Source organism: Thermobia domestica, chromosome 1 (assembly GCF_964235325.1).
Source record: "Thermobia domestica chromosome 1, izTheDome1.hap1.1, whole genome shotgun sequence".
In the NCBI taxonomy this organism is placed as follows: Eukaryota; Metazoa; Arthropoda; class Insecta; order Zygentoma; family Lepismatidae; genus Thermobia; species Thermobia domestica.
The window spans coordinates 284456583-284476045 of NC_137454.1; the positions used below are offsets into that span (position 1 = coordinate 284456583).

The 19463-nt window shown below is 36.2% G+C and overlaps 1 long non-coding RNA gene across 1 annotated transcript in view; it reads right to left on the reverse strand.

Annotated features, from left to right (window-relative positions):
• Positions 1–19155, reverse strand: part of LOC145667650 (uncharacterized) — a 40443-nt gene extending 21288 nt beyond the window's left edge. The window contains exon 1 of the long non-coding RNA XR_014127905.1: positions 18476–19155. This is a non-coding gene — a long non-coding RNA (uncharacterized LOC145667650). The remainder of the gene's footprint in view (positions 1–18475) is intronic.
• Positions 19156–19463: the final 308 nt, after the last annotated feature.

Consider the following 19463-nt stretch of genomic DNA (forward strand, 5'->3'; position numbering starts at 1 on the left):
TCAGCACCATCCCTATTTATCGTATGATCATGCTTCATACCTCATTTTATCACAATAGAGCAGCATTTCAAATGAAAAACTCCGCATCAAAAAATTGCGACAGCTAACGCCGTGCAGTTAGGCCAACCATACACCTTCTTATCCCATAATCGTGTCAGCGAAAAAACCCACTATCTCTCATCCTTCCTTCACTCCATACTAAAATTAGCTAACAGCATGAGCGCAATTCTTATTTCAAACTACACATGTATTAGTTTGAATAAAATGAAATAAAACCGAGACGAAACAAGATTCATAGGTTGATGTAGGGAGAAAGTGAAACACCCACAATGAAAAATTGAAACCACGTATGTCAATTACACAGAGATTCCGAAATGAGGCAGAGAGAGAGAGAGAGAGAGAGAAGAGGAAAGGATAGGAGAAGAAGAAAAAGTAACGGGAGAACAGATAAAACTGTGGAATTCAAACGTAGTAAGAAGATAACCTAACATTATAAAGTTCTGTTTCCAGAAATCCAACAGTAATATAGAAATAACGTTTGCTTTTACATAGTTTTTCAGAACTATTCGAATATATAGACGATGCTTTAAACATTTATTATGTTACTTTCTTAATGGGTAGCATACTGAATTTCAAGTAGAACTGTAGATCTCCGAGACACATCTAGGATAATGTCAAAGGTTTAACACACACGCTTTGTTTCCGCGTGATTCGATTGCAAATTCGGTAGTGTTCGTTGGACGTAATGATCCAAAATACATTCTAATATACCCAGTAGATAGCGTTGGTCATATCCTCCATTTCAGACCACTAATGCAAACTGAACAAAAAACGAAACGAAAAGAAAAGAGAAAGAAAGAAAAAAGAGAAAATTGAAGAGTGCTATTTTATGCTAAATATCTATCAGATATAACCTATATTAAAAGTCCAAACTGTATCGTAATGGAAAGCTACAAATGTTGGAAAGGAAAAGTTTGTTTCCCATAGATGTAGCATCTTTCAAATTTCAACGTGAATAAAACACATTGAATTATAGGACGGGAACAAATATTGTGTCGAACTAGTATAAATAAAATTTTGTTTTCAAATAACCATTTTCTAGTCTTTTCCGAAGAGTTATCTGTTCCGAACATCCGGCATTGATTTCATCTCTTCCGAATATAACGTAATTTGCACAGAGAGAAAGAAAAAGCTAAGAGCATCATTGTGTCAGTCGTATGGTGTTGGTTAGGTTATAGACCACCACTGGATCGAGGAATTTAAATCCGTAGTGACCCGGTAATTCGACTGAGACTCGGTAACCCAGAGGATAAAAAAGAGATTTTACTTATTTCCTTGCGTTTAAACAGTATTCCTGTAAGAGATGACTAGAACCGTTGATGTTATCCCCAGAGCACGAAAAACATGACGCCGAAGTTAACAGCTAATTAGATTCTCCGGACCAGATATATCGGGCTTCTGCTCCGTTTTAACTTTGGAATATGAAGTGCATGTATGTGTGAGAGGGAGAGAAGTGAAAGATGCAAAGACAGGATAGGCAAACGTCAAGAAAGAGAGAGAGGGACGGGACGAATATAAATATGAAGCATACTTACTATTGCAGTGTATGATATAGAACGCACACACTATTTACTCGAACTATCGCCAGTGATGCCTTGTAAGTTCTCCATCAGAAGATGAATTTCTGTTTGCAGCCATTATTTTATGTGAAAAAATCCTACTACCTGATGAGGAATCGAACTAAGATTTTTCATTTGAAAGTCTGACACGTTACTGCTATACCACCGATTGCTATAGCCAAACTTTGTTTAACAAATGGTGTAGTGTTTCTTTCTGAGAACAAAAACACGAAAAGTCTATACTGCAGGTGAATGATGTCTTTAGAATGTCCTGGTAATTCCTTTGCTCTTTCCCATCCAATATTTGTAAATCGTCTCTATCATGATACAGGTGTTTGCTTTCACATTCTTACGTATTGCTTGTCCAGTATGATAAGTCGATTCTTCAAAATCACTATGTTACGAGGGCCATCCGGAAAGTGGTACCCGTTTGTGCAATAAAGACACAGTAGTACATATTAACAAATATACACATTTTTATTGAAAAGAGGATACTTTACACTACTTCTCCACATAATCATCAAGCAAATTTAGGCATTTGTCATATGTGTGACGAGTTTTTGTATTCCAGCGTCATAATCCTCCGCCGCCAGCGTATTGAGATACGTAGTCACGCCTTGTTTAAGTTCTTTATCGCTGTCAAATCTTTTTCCCGCCAGAAAGTCGAGACACATTAGGAAAATGTTCAGAGTTCATCAATTGTGACGCGCCCATCGTTCCTCACGCATTCGTCTGCTGACCTCAGTAGTTCGTCTGTTATGACAGATGGTCTCCCTGAACGCTCCTCGTCGTGTGTACTCCCCCTCGCCAGGTTGAAGTTGCGACACCAGCGCCGAATAGACGACTCGTCCATCACATCGTCTTCATACACCTCCTTTAATTGGCGATGAATTTCACAAGGTCGAACGTTTCGTGCATTAAGAAATTTAATCACGGCCCTCCCTTCACAACTGGCGGGGATCTAAATTCGTTTAATCATTATAAACGAGCACAGACACAACACATGCACTGCTAGCGTCACGCAACCTCGCACAGAGCAGGCAGACAAGCCACTGATGCGGTCTGACCTTGCCCAGCGGCTCTCCGCATCGTCAGCGCTTCAAGCGGCGCAAACGGGTATCACTTTCTGGATGGCCCTCGTAGATAGCAATATTATTCATAACGCCATTGCGTTACCCCTACACTATCATGCCATCTAAAATTTCAAGCCTAATATTACTTTCTTTATCCCTGATCTTTGGAACGAATCGGCTTCTTCCTGTAACGTTATTTGCAACAAAGTGCACAACGAAATTGATCTGTTCGACGGCCTAGAGAGAAATAAGTGCCCACTGATAAAAGAAAAACACTTACAATCGAGGAAAGAATGTGCAAATAAAACTTATTTTGCAGTAATTTCTCCGTGCTAGTTCAAAAGTACGAAAATAATAATAATAATAATAATAATAACATATATTATAAAATTGAAAGTAACTATGTTTGTGGCTCCTAATCTCTTGAACCACCAGATCGATCTCTGTAAACCTTTCAACATAGATAAGGTTCGGATCTGGGACTACTTTTGTCATTTCAGTTTGACGGTGCAACGTAGGGGCCGGTGAGAGTGAGATACATGTAAAAAAAAAAAAAAAAACTGAAAATAAAAGTGGCTGTCGTTGTTACTTCATCAGTCTTGAACCACCCGACCGATCTCAATTAAATTTTCAACACAGATCAGGTTCGGGCCTAAGATGGCATTTATCTATTTACTTTGACGATATAGCTTAGGGTTGAGGAGAGGGAGAAGTTAAAAAGTATAAATAAAAGTTGATAACTCGCAAAACAAAGGATCCATCACGATCAAATTTGCAACATAAGTGAGGTTGGGGCCTGAGATGTTTTTTTTTTCATTTCACTTTCTCGGGAGAACTTGGAGAGGGAAGTGGGAGTGGAATATATATAAATTAATTAATTAATTAAATTAATAAAACTTAATGACTCTTGAACCACCATAAAAATCTTGATCAAATTTTCAACCTAGATGAAGTTCGAACCTGAGATGGTTTCTGTCATATCACTTGGACGCTGGAACTTAAGAGATGGAGAGGGGGAGCGACATTTAACAAAGAACGAAAAATTACTGCTATAAGTGGCGAATCTGTAATTTTTGGAGTCGCTGAGATTAACAGTGACACATCTGATGCTGTTTAAATCCAAATTCAGTCCCTCTACTGAGAGGAGGGGGAGACATATAAAAATGATTGAAATAACCAATATGAGTGTCGAATTCACAGTTTTCCGGCTCGCTGAGATCAACAATGACACTGTAGATGCCGTGCCCCACAACATAGGGTGGGGGGATATATAAAACTAATCGAAAATGACCGATATCAAAGAGGGCTTTAGTAATACTAAACAGTGACTGAATAACCGACCATATTACTATTTTTTCTCAATTTAACCCAATGAAGCGGGTAATTGATTCTAATAATAATAATAATAATAATAATAATAATAATAATAATAATAATAATAATAATAATAATAATAGACTACTATACTGTGAATGTATACATTATTATTATTATTATTATTATTATTATTATTATTATTATTATTATTATTATTATTATTATTATTCACGTACTTTTGAACTTGCACGACGAAATTACTGGGAAATATTTTATTTCTGTAATTTTTACTGGAAAGTATGCATTTCCTTCATTAGTGGGCACTAATTTCTCTCTAGGCCGTCCAGTAAATCAATTTCGTTGTGCACTTTGATTCGTTCCAAAGATCACAGCTAAATGAATATTTGGCTTCTAATTTCAGGTGGCATGATAGCGTTGGGGTAACACAGTGGCCTTATGAATAATACAGCTATCTAACATACGTTCAAATCTTATTCACGTCAAATTTAATATTTTTACAATGTGATTGTGAAGAATCGACTTATCATACTGGACAAGCATTACATAAGAATACGAAAGCAAACACCTGTATCATGATAGAGACTATTTACGAAGATTGGTTGGAAAAGGGCAAGGGAATTACGAGAACATTCTAAATACATCATTGACCTGCAGTATAGACTTTTCGTGTTTTCGTTCTCAGAAAGAAATACTACTCCATTTGTTAAACAAAGTTTCGCTAAAGCAATCGGTGGTGTAGTGGTAACGTGTCAGACTTCCAAATGAAAAATCTTGGTTTGATTCCCCATCAGGTAGTATGATTTTTCGCATAAAATAATGGCTGCAAACAGAAATTCATCTTCTGATGGAGAACTTACAAGGCATCACTGGCGATAGTTCGAGTAAATAGTGTGTGTGTTCTATATCATACACTGCAATAGTAAGTATGCTTCATATTTATATTCGTCCCGTCCCTCTCTCTCTTTCTTGACGTTTGCCTATCCTGTCTTTGCATCTTTCACTTCTCTCCCTCTCACACATACATGCAATTCATATTCCAAAGTTAAAACGGAGCAGAAGCCCGATATATCTGGTCCGGAGAATCTAATTAGCTGTTAACTTCGGCGTCATGTTTTTCATGCTCTGGGGATAACATCAACGGTTCTAGTCATCTCTTACAGGAATACTGTTTAAACGCAAGGAAATAAGTAAAATCTCTTTTTTATCCTCTGGGTTACCGAGTCTCAGTCGAATTACCGGGTCACTACGAATTTAAATTCCTCAATCCAGTGGTGGTCTATAACCTAACCAACATCATACGACTGACACGATGATGCTCTTAGCTTTTTCTTTCTCTCTGTGCAAATTACGTTATATTCGGAAGAGATGAAATCAATGCCGGATGTTCGGAACAGATAACTCTTCGGAAAAGACTAAAGAATGGTACCTCTTTGGCTATTTGAAAACAACATTTTATTTATACTAGTTCGACACAATATTTGTTCCCATCCTATAATTCAATGTGTTTTATTCACGTTGAAATTTGAAAGATGCTACATCTATGGGAAACAAACTTTTCCTTTCCAACATTTGTAGCTTTCCATTACGATACAGTTTGGGCTTTTAATATAGGTTATATCTGATAGATATTTAGCAATAAAATAGCACTCTTCAATTTTCTCTTTTTTCTTTCTTTCTCTTTTCTTTTCGTTTCGTTTTTTGTTCAGTTTGCATTAGTGGTCTGAAATGGAGGATATGACCAACGCTATCTACTGGGTATATTAGAATGTATTTTGGATCATTACGTCCAACGAACACTACCGAATTTGCAATCGAATCACGCGGAAACAAAGCGTGTGTGTTAAACCTTTGACATTATCCTAGATGTGTCTCGGAGATCTACAGTTCTACTTGAAATTCAGTATGCTACCCATTAAGAAAGTAACATAATAAATGTTTAAAGCATCGTCTATATATTCGAATAGTTCTGAAAAACTATGTAAAAGCAAACGTTATTTCTATATTACTGTTGGATTTCTGGAAACAGAACTTTATAATGTTAGGTTATCTTCTTACTACGTTTGAATTCCACAGTTTTATCTGTTCTCCCGTTACTTTTTCTTCTTCTCCTATCCTTTCCTCTTCTCTCTCTCTCCCTCTCTCTGCCTCATTTCTGAATCTCTGTGTAATAGACATTCATTGGTTTCAATTTTTCATTGTAGGTGTTTTACTTTCTCCCTACATCAACCTATGAATCTTGTTTCTTCTCGGTTTTCTTATTTCATTTTATCTATACTAATACATGTGTAGTTTGAAATAAGAATTGCGCTCATGCTGTTAGCTAATTTTAGTATGGGAGAGAAGAAAGGAGGTGAGAGAGGGGTCTCTTTACCTGACACGACTATGGGGTAAGAATATGTATATTTGGTGGCCTAACTGCACGGCGTTAGCTGTCGCAATGTTTTTGAATCGGAGTGTACCCTTTACATTTCCCTATTGTGTCCCTGAAGTGAGAAATTTTGAGAGAAATCAGAATTATTCTCTGATTTTTAAAATGTTTTTTAGTCCCTTTGGACCCCCGCGTAAACGCAGACATCTTAAAATCAATTGAAAAATACTATATGTGTGTACAAAATTTCAAGTTTCTATCTTGAATAGTAAGGGCAGGAAAAGTTTTTAATTTATCAATAATCCCCACAGTGCCCCAGACTACCGTAAAAGACCCTGATGGCAGGTAAAAAATTTCCTGAGACATCCGTGTTTATTCTAGGATCATGGTTCGCCATCATTCTCTTAAGAATAGAACTACATTTCAAACGGTACCATTAACATGTCTCTATCATGAATCTAAGGCGGAAAAATCGGGAAGAAAGAGATTTTTCGTCAAAATATCCTTTTAAAATTTTGCCCCTCTGGATCCCCTTGTTTTAACGCAGATATCTGAAAGAAATCTAATTAATACTATTCGGTGGAGGGAATATTTGTCCAAATTTCAATCTTGTAGGTGCAAAACTAAGCCTGCAAAATATATATATATATATATATATATATATATATATATATATATATATATATATATATATATATATATATATATATAATATATTCATAATACCCCAGATTCCCGTATAAAACAGGATCTTGTGTCGAAATTTCCTTGAGAGATCCCTATTTATCCTAGGATCGTGGGTCGTACATAATTCTCTTCAGAATAGAACTGCCTTTCAAACGATACCATTCACATATCTCCATCGTGTATCTAAGGCGTAAAAATCGCGAAAAAAAATATTTAAAAATTGGTTAAAAATATTTTTTTACTTTTGCCCCTATGGACCCCCAGTGTTAACGCAGAGATCATCTGAAAAAATCTGATAAATACTATTCGGTGGACTGAATGTTTGTGCAAAATTTCAATCTTCTAGGTGCAAAAGTAAATTCGTCAAAAAAATAAAAAAATAAATATCGGCCTAATAACAAAATATTTTTTAAAGTTTTGACGTCATCACCTCCTATGTCTCGACGCAGAAAGGCGTGAAACCATACATAACGTGTTCTACAATGCCTCTAGACTTGGAAAAACAGAAAACCCAAAGTAAAAAGCTTTATTTGTTCTTTTTAAATCGAATAATGAAGACACTACTTTAGTAGCTAAAAAGTATTAACAATCCACAAGAACTGTCACATGTTGAAACCCTCATATCGAATTATGAATGGATTTCAGGTTCTGTACTCAACAAACGAAAGTCAAGCCTGATGTGCATGAACAGCTGACCGACTCATAGCAGACATGTAGACTACAACTTTCGTGCCACAACATGTACTGTGGTAGTGGTTTTCCTTATTCATCAAAGTAAAGCCTGGCATGTGTCTTGCAGGCCGAGTATACCTTTTAAATGTTTTTATATTCAGTCGTCTTTGGTTCCTTACAAAACTATTTTGCTGCCAAAGAAATATCTCAGGAATATAGTATACGACAGTGCCTCATCATTTAGCGAGGACTCACGAAGTGCAGTCTTTTAAGGATTATTCATTGAGGATATAGGAACTTGAATATGAGGTAACAAGGCGACTTTCATTTAATTACTGAGTAATATAATATAAAATGTACGTCGGTTTGCGCTGCGTTTCGTTGTGTTTTATGGTATGCGAAGAATAATAATGTGCCCTTGTACGTAGTATATGAGTATATGTGGGGGATTTGAAACACATATCGCATGTCACGTGCACGTGGATGCTTCTTACTACTTCTAAATGTAATAAAATCATTTTTATACGTAGTGCAACAGTAGGAAGTATCCACGCGCACAGATCATGAGGTACTGTTGTATACTATTACCTATCTCAGTATCATATGGAAACACACAATGCAACTGCTGTGGCATACTCACTCCCTAAGGGTGAGTCACGCGACTGTGTACTTATCAAAATGTTTCGGTGGCCTTGGCCTTGAAAACATTCAACTTTAGAGCTGCTCGCTGTTCGCAGATAGCTTGTGCCAAAAGGACTAGCTCAGGAGAGTAATGCTCTCAGAAGTAGGAACGAAAAACACAGTTCTGATTGGTTGGCGTTATCCATTTCTTGCCACGTTGCATTTAAATAGCAGAAATGAAATTGTTATTGTCGGTCTTCGTGGCCGAGTGGGCTAGCGCTATATGATAGTAATGAAAATTCTTTTGGCTTGAGTTCAAACCCGGCTCGAGGAAAGTTTCTTTTACATTTTTTTTAAATATTTTATAACACTTTTTAAATTAAAATAATATGAAAATAATACTCAAAAAGTGATTTACTTACTTTTGTGCAGATAAGTAATAGTAGTAGTAGGAACGGGTTAGTAGCCCCGCAGGGCTCATTTTGTTTCCCTTGTACTCCATAATATAAATTTTGTGACCAACTTAAAACAACTAGCCAGAATAGCGCGTAAAACAGCTGGCTAGAGTAGCGCGCGAGAAAAACGTACTTCCGGGAGCATTACTCTCCCGAACGGGTCGTTTGCCAAACACTGCTCATGGAGTCCCTTCCCAGCACAGTAAAAGGGCGAAAAAAAGGAAAAGAAGGAAAAAAAGAAAGAATACGAAAAACTGCTCCTTATGCAAAGAGCGTTTGAAAACATTTCAAAAGGTACGCTATGACTATTATCAGTTAATTGGCAACAACCGATATCGCGGACAGATCCATGCATTTTTAAGGGGCGAGCAGGTCTGAAAAATAAATTTGAGAGATTTCTTGATATGTGGTTGGCTAATCAAAAATGTGAACTGGAGTGCTTCATAATACGTATTTATCGCCCTTCTGGAGGCAGCATTGAGGAAAGCCATGTTGTTCAACACGAGGGAATCCAGGATTACCATAAAAAACTTTTTATTACCATCTTTTTATTATTGCATTATGTTATTTTATTATTATCATTATTTTTCTTAAATTAGAGTATGTAGAGTAAACTATTTTTAATTTAATTTCCTATTAACATAATTTATATTAATTCTTTACTAATATCGTTATTTTTATACTGCATAAGTACTATCGTGGGGTCAGATTTAACCCCATTAGCCTATTTGTTTTGAAATTAAAATATGTTAATACGTATTACCATTGGCAGTTGATTGTGGACCGTTTACCAGTGCTATACTTTAATGGATTTAACTAGTTTTGGGGACAAAAGATATTTTCAAAAATTTTTTGACTAATGGTCTTTTGGTAATAGATTATTACAAAGCGAAACAACATACTTAAATGAAATAAAGTTTTTTTGTTATCCGGATGAAAATAAGTTTATTTTCATACTTTGTTATTTTCGGATAACAAAAAAACTTTATTTCATTTAAGTATGTTGTTTCGCTTTGTAATAATCTATTACCAAAAGACCATTAGTCAAAAAATTTTTGAAAATATCTTTTGTCCCCAAAACTAGTTAAATCCATTAAAGTATAGCACTAGTAAACGGTCCACAATCAACTGCCAATGGTAATACGTATTAACATATTTTAATTTCAAAACAAATAGGCTAATGGGGTTAAATCTGACCCCACGATAGTACTTATGCAGTATAAAAATAACGATATTAGTAAAGAATTAATATAAATTATGTTAATAGGAAATTAAATTAAAAATAGTTTACTCTACATACTCTAATTTAAGAAAAATAATGATAATAATAAAATAACATAATGCAATAATAAAAAGATGGTAATAAAAAGTTTTTTATGGTAATCCTGGATTCCCTCGTGTTGAACAACATGGCTTTCCTCAATGCTGCCTCCAGAAGGGCGATAAATACGTATTATGAAGCACTCCAGTTCACATTTTTGATTAGCCGTCATTCAAAAAACTGACAATTGATGCTTTTGTGTTTGATTAGTTGCTTGGCTACAGGCCCGTATTCACAGAGGAACTAGGGGGCCGGGCCCCCCTAAAGTTTTACTGTTCCCCCTAACAGGGACATACCCAGGAATTTATTTCGGGAGGGGGCTGAAGCGTTTTGGAGTGGTCCAAATACAATTTGAGGCTAAATTATATGAAAATTTCTAAAATTGCCCCTAAAAGTAGATTACATTTTTAAAAAGTCGGTATTTCGGGCGGCGGACCCCCAGGACCCACCCCTGCGTACGCCCCTAAAATATTCACGGTAGGCTTGCAAATGAACTGCTATAATATAAAGATGAACTATCATATGGTTGGATCGGCCCCCTAACTTCCATCGTCCCCTCATATTTTTGGGCTAATGCTAGCTGCTTGGCTACCTACCAATACACCCAATGATTAGTCTTAAGGGGCCGTCCACATATTACAAAACGTTATTTTTGACAAATGTTTATCCTCTCCCTCCCCCTTGTCACACTTCGTAATGCAAGGCTGAACCCCTTCCCCGTTCGTTAGGTAACACTTTTGGATTTTTGTCTTTTCACCAATTTTGCTTATTTTGGGAGTTATTATAATAAAAACAATTTTTATAGCAGAACTTTTATTACAAAATGCTTTTATTCTGAATATATTTTTAGTGTTTTTCGCCAATAAATATAAGTGCCGGTATGGTAATAATATTTTAACCGCATAAGATTGCATAATTAAGAGTCCTAATTCTTCAAAACTGCATACTGTCGTTTCTCAAGGAGATCACACCTATCCTTTTCGGTTAGATGATGACAATGAGAAAATACTGACAAGGAAGATGAAGGTGGAACAGGATCTAAAGAACTAACATCGATCTCTTTTTTCAGGGATCCAGGATGTTTCGTGCATTTGAAGTTCGCCAGTTTCGACGATGCAAAGTTCCTTTCCTCGTCGACCACAGATTCAAAGTGGCTGCGCATGTGAAGAAACAGGGACATCTCGTTTGTGAACAAGCTTTCGAGCATCTTTTTTGGACTTCGGACTTCAATTTACCTCTTTTCATATTCTTCTTGTCCTAAATCAGTGCGAGAATGCGAATAAACTCAATTTCTTCAGAAAGATTCAAATTAAAAAATAAATAAAATACGAGATAATATCCGACGAATTAGGTTTTTTAATATCTTATTTTGATCTACAAATCCTGGATCGTTCCATTGCGGAAAATATAATTTCACAAAAAAGAATTTCTTCTGTTTCCCATGCAAAACCCCTTAGAAGACTAGAGTGGGGAATGATTCAAATCAAAGGTTTCAGATAACATTCTCAGAAATAGCAATACGACTGGGAACATGAGGGCATTTTCAGGCGGTGGTTACGATCACTAACAACTAACTCCGGTAAAGCGTGTTGCCTAAATCCAATGCTGCGATAGCCGCAAAACGGAGTTTTATTGTATTGTAATACATGCAGGATTCGCCACCATTTACGCTGGTGTCTAGTGCGTCTTCGAATCTCTTCTGTATGATTCAATTTATATAGGCTATAGTTTGCAATGTTCCAAAACAATAGAAATATTTATTTATCTATATCGATATATATATAAATGAAAGTGACTATGTTTGTAACTTAATAACTCTTAACCGCCCTACCGACCTCGTTCAAATTTTCAACATAGATGAAGTTCTGACCTGGGATGTTTTTTATCATTTCACTTTGAACGTGCAACTTGGGGGAGGGGGGATATATAAAAATGATTGAAAATGAACGATGTTAGTGTCAAATGCATAGTTTTCGGGGTCGCTGAGATAAACAGTGACACTTTCGATGCAGTTTAAATCCAAATTCACCCCGCAACTTGGGTAAAGGGGAGGATGGCATATACAAAATGTTCGAAAATGACCGATATTAGAGTCGAGACCATGGTGTGTGGGGTCGCTGAGATGAACAGTAACACTTTCGATGCCGTTTAAATTAAAATTTGGCCATGCAACTTGGGGAAGGGGAGATATATAAAAATGATCGAATATGACCGATATTTGTGTCGAATCCTTAGTTTTTGGAGTCCGTAAGTTGATGGTGACAGTTTTTGTGCCCTTTATATCCAAAATGAAACGTATTTTCCCCGTATGAAACACGGGTATTCTAGCTAATTTATAAAAAAGAAAAAACAATAAAACTATATGTTTAAAAGATTGCATATAAATCTAAGAATAAAAATAAAAAATACAGCAGAAAAAACTGTTATGTAACGAAGACCTAAAGCCCCTCCTCCCCCTTGTCACGCTTCGTAACGCAAGGCCGAACCCCCTTCCCTCCTTGCCGCGTTACGTAATATGTGGACGACCCCTAAATGTGTGTTAATCACATATCCATTAGACACAGAACAAATATAGACACTTTAGTTGTTCTACTGACAGTCAGTACATATAATGATATTTCTTGATTGACCCTTGTGCACATTTCGGTTGCACATAGAACAAATCCAAGAACGTTTCGAGGACAAATAGCACATCTCTTCCTTTTAGCTGGAGAATCTGTTTGTGGACGGTCTTCATTGATGTTCCCATCAGTTAGTCGTAACAATGACTGCCGAAGCCTACGAGAAAGTGTCCCGCATTCGCCCCTTACTTTTAGGTGATCTTGAGTGAGAGTCATCGCAATACTCATCATGAAGTCTCGTCTCTGAAGTCTTCTTCGTACGTTGGAAAGATGGTAAAAAAAAAAAAAACAAGGCTATTTAAGCATGCAACGTCCAATATTCTATAGAAAATTGCAAGAAACCACCTTCTGCAAAATCTGCCAGTTCCGAGTTCTGCACAAATCTCTCTAACACTCCCCAAGAAAACCACAGAAAAAAATGTAATGCAGGAAACGCATAGCGCAAGTACTATCCTGGGGAAAATTTCGACTTCAGAGATCCGAAACCATCGAAACAACCAAGCGCATGGACACGAACAAGAAGTCGCTACGAGATCTCAAAATCAACTGAAAAAATGCAACCGTTAAGTTTTACGACTCACGATTATGCCGGCTAGGCTAAAGGAGGCGGCGATAATGAGAAATGAATGAAATGGTGGAATGAAAAAAGTGGGACGAAACTGGAGAAAACCAAGAAAACCCACGCACACGGTGTTTATCCAGCACAAGGTTCACTTTGCGCGGGCTGGGATCAAACCCAGGACCCCATGCACCAGAGGTGAATACTCTACCACTGAGCCACCGCGGCCCCCTATCAAGGCCAACTGAGAATAGACGACTGAAGCCTCAGTGAAACAATATATATATATATATATATATATATATATATATATATATATATATATATATATATATATATATATATATTGTCTACAGCTAGAAATGTGTTTGCTGAGGTCAAATTTAATCCCACACGCTATCAATCATAAACTATGACTTTTAATATATATAGGGCAATAAATCGAAAAACTCTATATCGGCCTTTGCCCTCCCCTCCGTTCGAAGAAATCCTGCGGGCGTTAGTGATTGTCATGTTGGTTAATTACTGTATAATATTGTGCTATACGTGGAATAGATACTTCTGTGTTTTATTTAATAATAAGAACCTTATTTACACACACACACACACACACACACACACACATATATATATATATATATATATATATATATATATATATATATATTAGCCCTAACTGTTGGTCTAATGACTAGTGCATGAACCTTTTCTGTTTGAGAGCTCGGGTTCGAATTCCACTTTAAACTGTAGATCTACCATCTATGTCTCATATAATCTCGGTTCTCAACAAGAAAGCTAAAATTCACGTTTTGTTTGATTTAGCTTCGTCTCTCAACAGATTTGTAGTACTCTCTTCAATTACCATCAAGCAACATAAAAGTTAGATTATCCAACATAAAAGTTAGGTCTTCTGAATCGAGATCAGAAATTACTTTACGAGACAAGAGGAGACGGGAAAAACTTTTAAGATAATCGAGACGAAAGAGAAATAATTATTCGAAAACCGAGACGAGACGAGAATTCTATAAAAATTGACGAAACGTGAAAATCTTATTTGGGAAACACTACTAATTTATATTTGGGATTGAATTATGGTCCTCACATCATATGTACTACTGAGCCATCAATCTTCTCCCTCCTTAGTGACACGGAAGACTTGATTTAATTACCGGTACGTTTGCGTAGTTACAGAGTAAGCTTGTTCACGAGACGAGACGAGAAATAAAGTTTTCTCCTGTCGTCTAATAAGAGTTAAGTGTTTTTAGTGTTATTAGTGTTGGATTAAGTGAAATTAAGTGTTGGATTCTTATCTCGTTTTGATTCTCGTTTGTGTCTCGTGAGAGGTCCACTAAGAGTGTAATATATTAATATTTAAATCATATTTATTATTGAAGTATATTATATAATAACTTACGTATCTTAAAATGTTGATAAATACTTTTCATTGTCCGTGCTCGTGGTTTTTCTCGTGGTTCTCCTGTTTCCACCCTTTCTTCATTCCACCATTTCATTCATGTCTCATTATCATCGTCTCCTTTAGCCTAACCGGCATAAGCGTCGGACGTAAAACTGAAAGATTTCATTTTACTCTTCATTGTGTTCGTACAACCACTGTAATAATTTATGAACTTTTACTATGAATCATGTAATACTAAAACACTGGTATCTAAGACTTCAGTGAATTGTTGTCCATGAGACTTGATAAATATCTTGTCTCGAAAATGAGACAAGAATTGTCGTTTCTCGTCTCGTCTGTAACTTGGACATACACCTCTTGTCTTAACTCTTATTAGAACATACACTTCTCGTCTCGTTTCCGAGACGACACGAGAAATTTTTGTATCCTGTACATTACTTTTTTGCTTCTCCAAGTACTAAATTTCTCACTCACCTTTCATACCATTTGCTTTCATTTGGTTGATTCATCAAGTATTTAAAAGTTAAACTGAATTTAAATATTTCTCTTTGAAGTATAATTTCTTTCTAATCAGATGTTTTTAAACGAGAAATTCTCTATGCGATCTAGCATGATGCAATAATTGTAGAAGAACCAGTAGCTTTAAAACCTACTAACCTATTATTCTCTTAAAATTTCTGCCAGAAATATAATTCTAAGATTTTTAATATGATACGAATGTTTCTTATTACCATTATTCTACGGACAATAACAGTTTTAATGTGATAGGATTTGTTTTATCTCTTTCTCTGTCTTCTTAGCAATCAGTGCGTATCATTTAAAATTATTATACAGGGTGTTTTAAAATCTTGGAAAAAATCCTTGTCCGTCGCCACTCTTCACTCCATAATTTTTTCGAGAATATATTCATATAGGAAGTCGTGAGACTCTTCGTCATCACAGAGCTCTTCAACGCACAGTCCAAAACTATGTCAAAGTATATAAATTACGTCAGTGGGTGAAAACCAGCAACGCTCTTTCAGAGACAACCCACCCGTAACGTTACTGGAAACGCCTCAATGTACTTTCTGATAAATCAAATAGAACGTCATATCCACTTATTTTAACGACACATTTCTGCACTATGATCTCGATAAAGCAAATGCCTTTGCCACATATCTTCAGGGTATCTTCACACCACTTACTCCTGACAGTCCTGTTCATAATTATCCGGTAGATCGCTTTGAATTTTCATCTGCTCATCTTCAGCCGAACAGTAACCACCAGCTGAATATTCATAGAACACTAACAGCGGCCATCACTCCTGATGATATTACTTCAGCCATTAGAACAAAACGTAATATAGCCCCAGGTATAGACTCCATCTCTTATCGGCATATTAAGGAAAGTCCATATGCAGTCCTCTACCTTCTCTCACTAATCTATACTTTCATCTTACGTTCTGGATTCATACCAAAATAATGGAAGAAATCTGAAGTTCTGATGTTTCTCAAACCTAATAAACTAGCCGACAGTATTTCCTCATATCGCCCTATTTAATTAACGCCTGTGTTCAGCAAAATTCTCGAAAAAATCTTAGTTCAACGACTGCATGTCCTCATCATAATCATAATCTTTTACCACGTTCACAAGCAGGATTTCGTCCAAATTATAGCATCAACGATCAATTACTCTGTCTCATCAATCACACCATCAACTACTATAATACATTACAACCATCTTGCCTTACCTTATTTGATTTGGAGAAAGCATTTGATAAAGTATGGCACCCAGGACTTATGTACAAACTTTTAAAGTTCCGGCTTCTTCTTGCTTATGTTCGATTCATCTATAACTTTTTGCATTGTCGCTTGGCATACGTATCTATTAACGACATATTCTCTCATCCTATATTCCTTTACTCTGGTGTGCCCAAGGATCTTCACTCTTCCGTCTGCTTTATCTTCTTTACTACCATTACCTACGAACGTCCATATTTTCCAACATGCAGACGATACCGCCTTCCTAGCACTTAGTAAAACTGCTCACCAACTTAACATTTCAATGCAGACCGCCATAGATTCGTTTGTTAACTGGTGTGAAAAGTGGCGCCTCAAGATGAACGCTCCGAAGACCCAGACTATAGTTTTCTTGCCGCCCAAAAACCGCACGAAAGTCCACCGAAATCCCAACCTACTTCACCTCACAGTCGATGATACCCGTCTTCAACTCAGTACATCTGTCAAATACCTCGGCATCATCTTAGACACACATCTCACTTGGAAAACACATTTACAGGACGTGATTACAAAAGCTTCAAATCGGCTCAATTTATTAAAACGTTTCACGGGCACTACCTGGGGTCTCAATTGTACAGCTGTATTAAATACTTATAAGGTCTTTTTGCGTCTAGTTCTGACGTATGTTAATCTGGCTTGGATCGCTGCACCACCATCCTTCTATAACAAATTAAAGATCTTAGAGCGCCATGCACTCCGCATTGCATATAGGATAAAATTACCAAGTCCAACATGCGAATTGTACGAAAAATACCTTTTCTACATATTCTCTTCTATTTAGAATCTGTTTGTCTCAAATATATCGATAAACACCTGCATGAACGCCATCCGCTTCTCATAGACACCATGAACGCCCATATAGACTTTCCTATTGCAGCTCCTACTATACATACACCGTTATCTCTTCTTTTTCACGATTTACCACTACACTCTACCCCAAACCACAGGTATCTCCACTTAGCAGAAGAATTGAAGACCGACGACCCCCAGCCTCTCATCTGTCCATCATATGCGCTGTAATACCTCTAGTACTAATCTGGGCTTTCCCTTGTCTTTCATCAATGCTTGGAGCAGCCCCCAAGCGAGAAGATTAACCGGCATCACTCAACTAACATAACCCAGTGCTGTGTTTGTGTTTCGCACTTCACCACATCATATTATGCCCTCTTATCTTCGCCTCGTGATTGTGATCTAAAGATCACAATGTTCAACCTACCAATGCTGAAATAAACAAATAAAATAAAATAACATCTTCTTCATTTTCTATACCCCTCTTCTAACTCAGTAAGACAAATATCCCATAGACCAACCACTACTACTCCTATTTCTTCCGATTATGATGTCACCCACTTCCCCATAGAGGGCGTCACCCTCGAGCGGGTAGCTAGCTCTGGCTAGCATGCCAAAAGAAGAGTTTTTATCGCTATTGTCGCATTTAAATAGGAAGCTTTTCTTCAGGTCAGTTAGGAAGTCACGTTACTTTCTGACTATATTACAGAGCCGTTCCCGGGCAAGATGAAGTTAAGTGGTGCCTTGTATACAGTTTCGGAACATCTTAAAATAAAAATTATCGTATGATTATATCAAATTGTTGATGTCATGTAGAAGATTTTTCTTTAATATATAGCTACTAATACACAATCGTGCTTTGCTAAAAGAAAATTATATTTGTGTATTTTTGATCGTCAAGGTCTTGAAGCCGGGTCTCAGATGCTGCCATTGAAAGACCCCTTTCTTTAAGTTTTCTTTCCTTACCAAATTTGATAAAAAATTTTGTAATAAATATAACAACAAACTGTTTTGTGTAGAAAGAAAATACAAGACAGAAAAAATAAGAGATATTCTGATTTAGTAGAATAACAAAATTAAAATAAGTACCATCATTTCAAGACTGGAAAATTTCCTAAGGAAATAAACTGAATGTAGTAGTAGGATGAACAACTTACTTTTGCATATATTAGCCGAGATGCCATCACTCCTGGTATAGGTATAAGGATGATCGCTCCAACAATCCAGCCATATGTTTCAGATTTTTTCGGCAATACGTATTTTCCATTTTGTCCCAATGAAGCTCTTTCATATGTAAATAAGTCAAATTCAATTATTATCTGTAATATTACGAAAACAGACTGAATCAATTTAACAATTCATTCTTCAAACGCTCCCTTAACTGTATTTTGCAATTAGCACAAGTTGAAAAATGTGTGAAACCATCGTTCTTTAGCTGTTTCTCCAAGAGTTGCAACTTGCGTTTAAATGTTTTTATCTTATCACTCATATTAATAATAAATATTTTAGCATTTACACACGACCTGGCTCACGAGTAAGGATAATTTCCAAAGCACGGGGGTTCAAACCTTTTCATATATGTCGTTTCCACTCATATTAAAATCTAGTTTGTTACATACTCTTAGTATTGCATAATTAATTCGAAAAACTTTCATGAGGTGTTTTATTCCGTCTTGCCAATAAGGCAAGTGGTTCACCAAGCTCAGCTGAGGCTGCAAAGTCAAAAGCCTATCTGGACCTACAAAATACGAAGGCGTCTCCTATTTTTTTATTAGTTTCTTTTTATATTCTTATTCTCTTTTTTATATTCTCATTAATGCGATTCTCATATTGTCATTCTCATTAATGCGATTTTCAATGCTTCTAACGGAAGCTTTACTTTTAACAAATAAAAATAACTTTTGTTTTTCATTTGTCTATTCACTTCCCTCTTTTTCTTTCTCTTGGTGTTTTTCTTTTTGTCTGTCTGTCTGGCTGGCCAGCGGTCTGTCTGTCAACACCAGGAATATAATACCTACGTAAGGAATCAGTTTGTTTCCTTATATATATATATATATATATATATATATATATATATATATATATATATATATATATATATATATATATATATATATATATATTTCTTTTCTTTTCTTTCTTTTT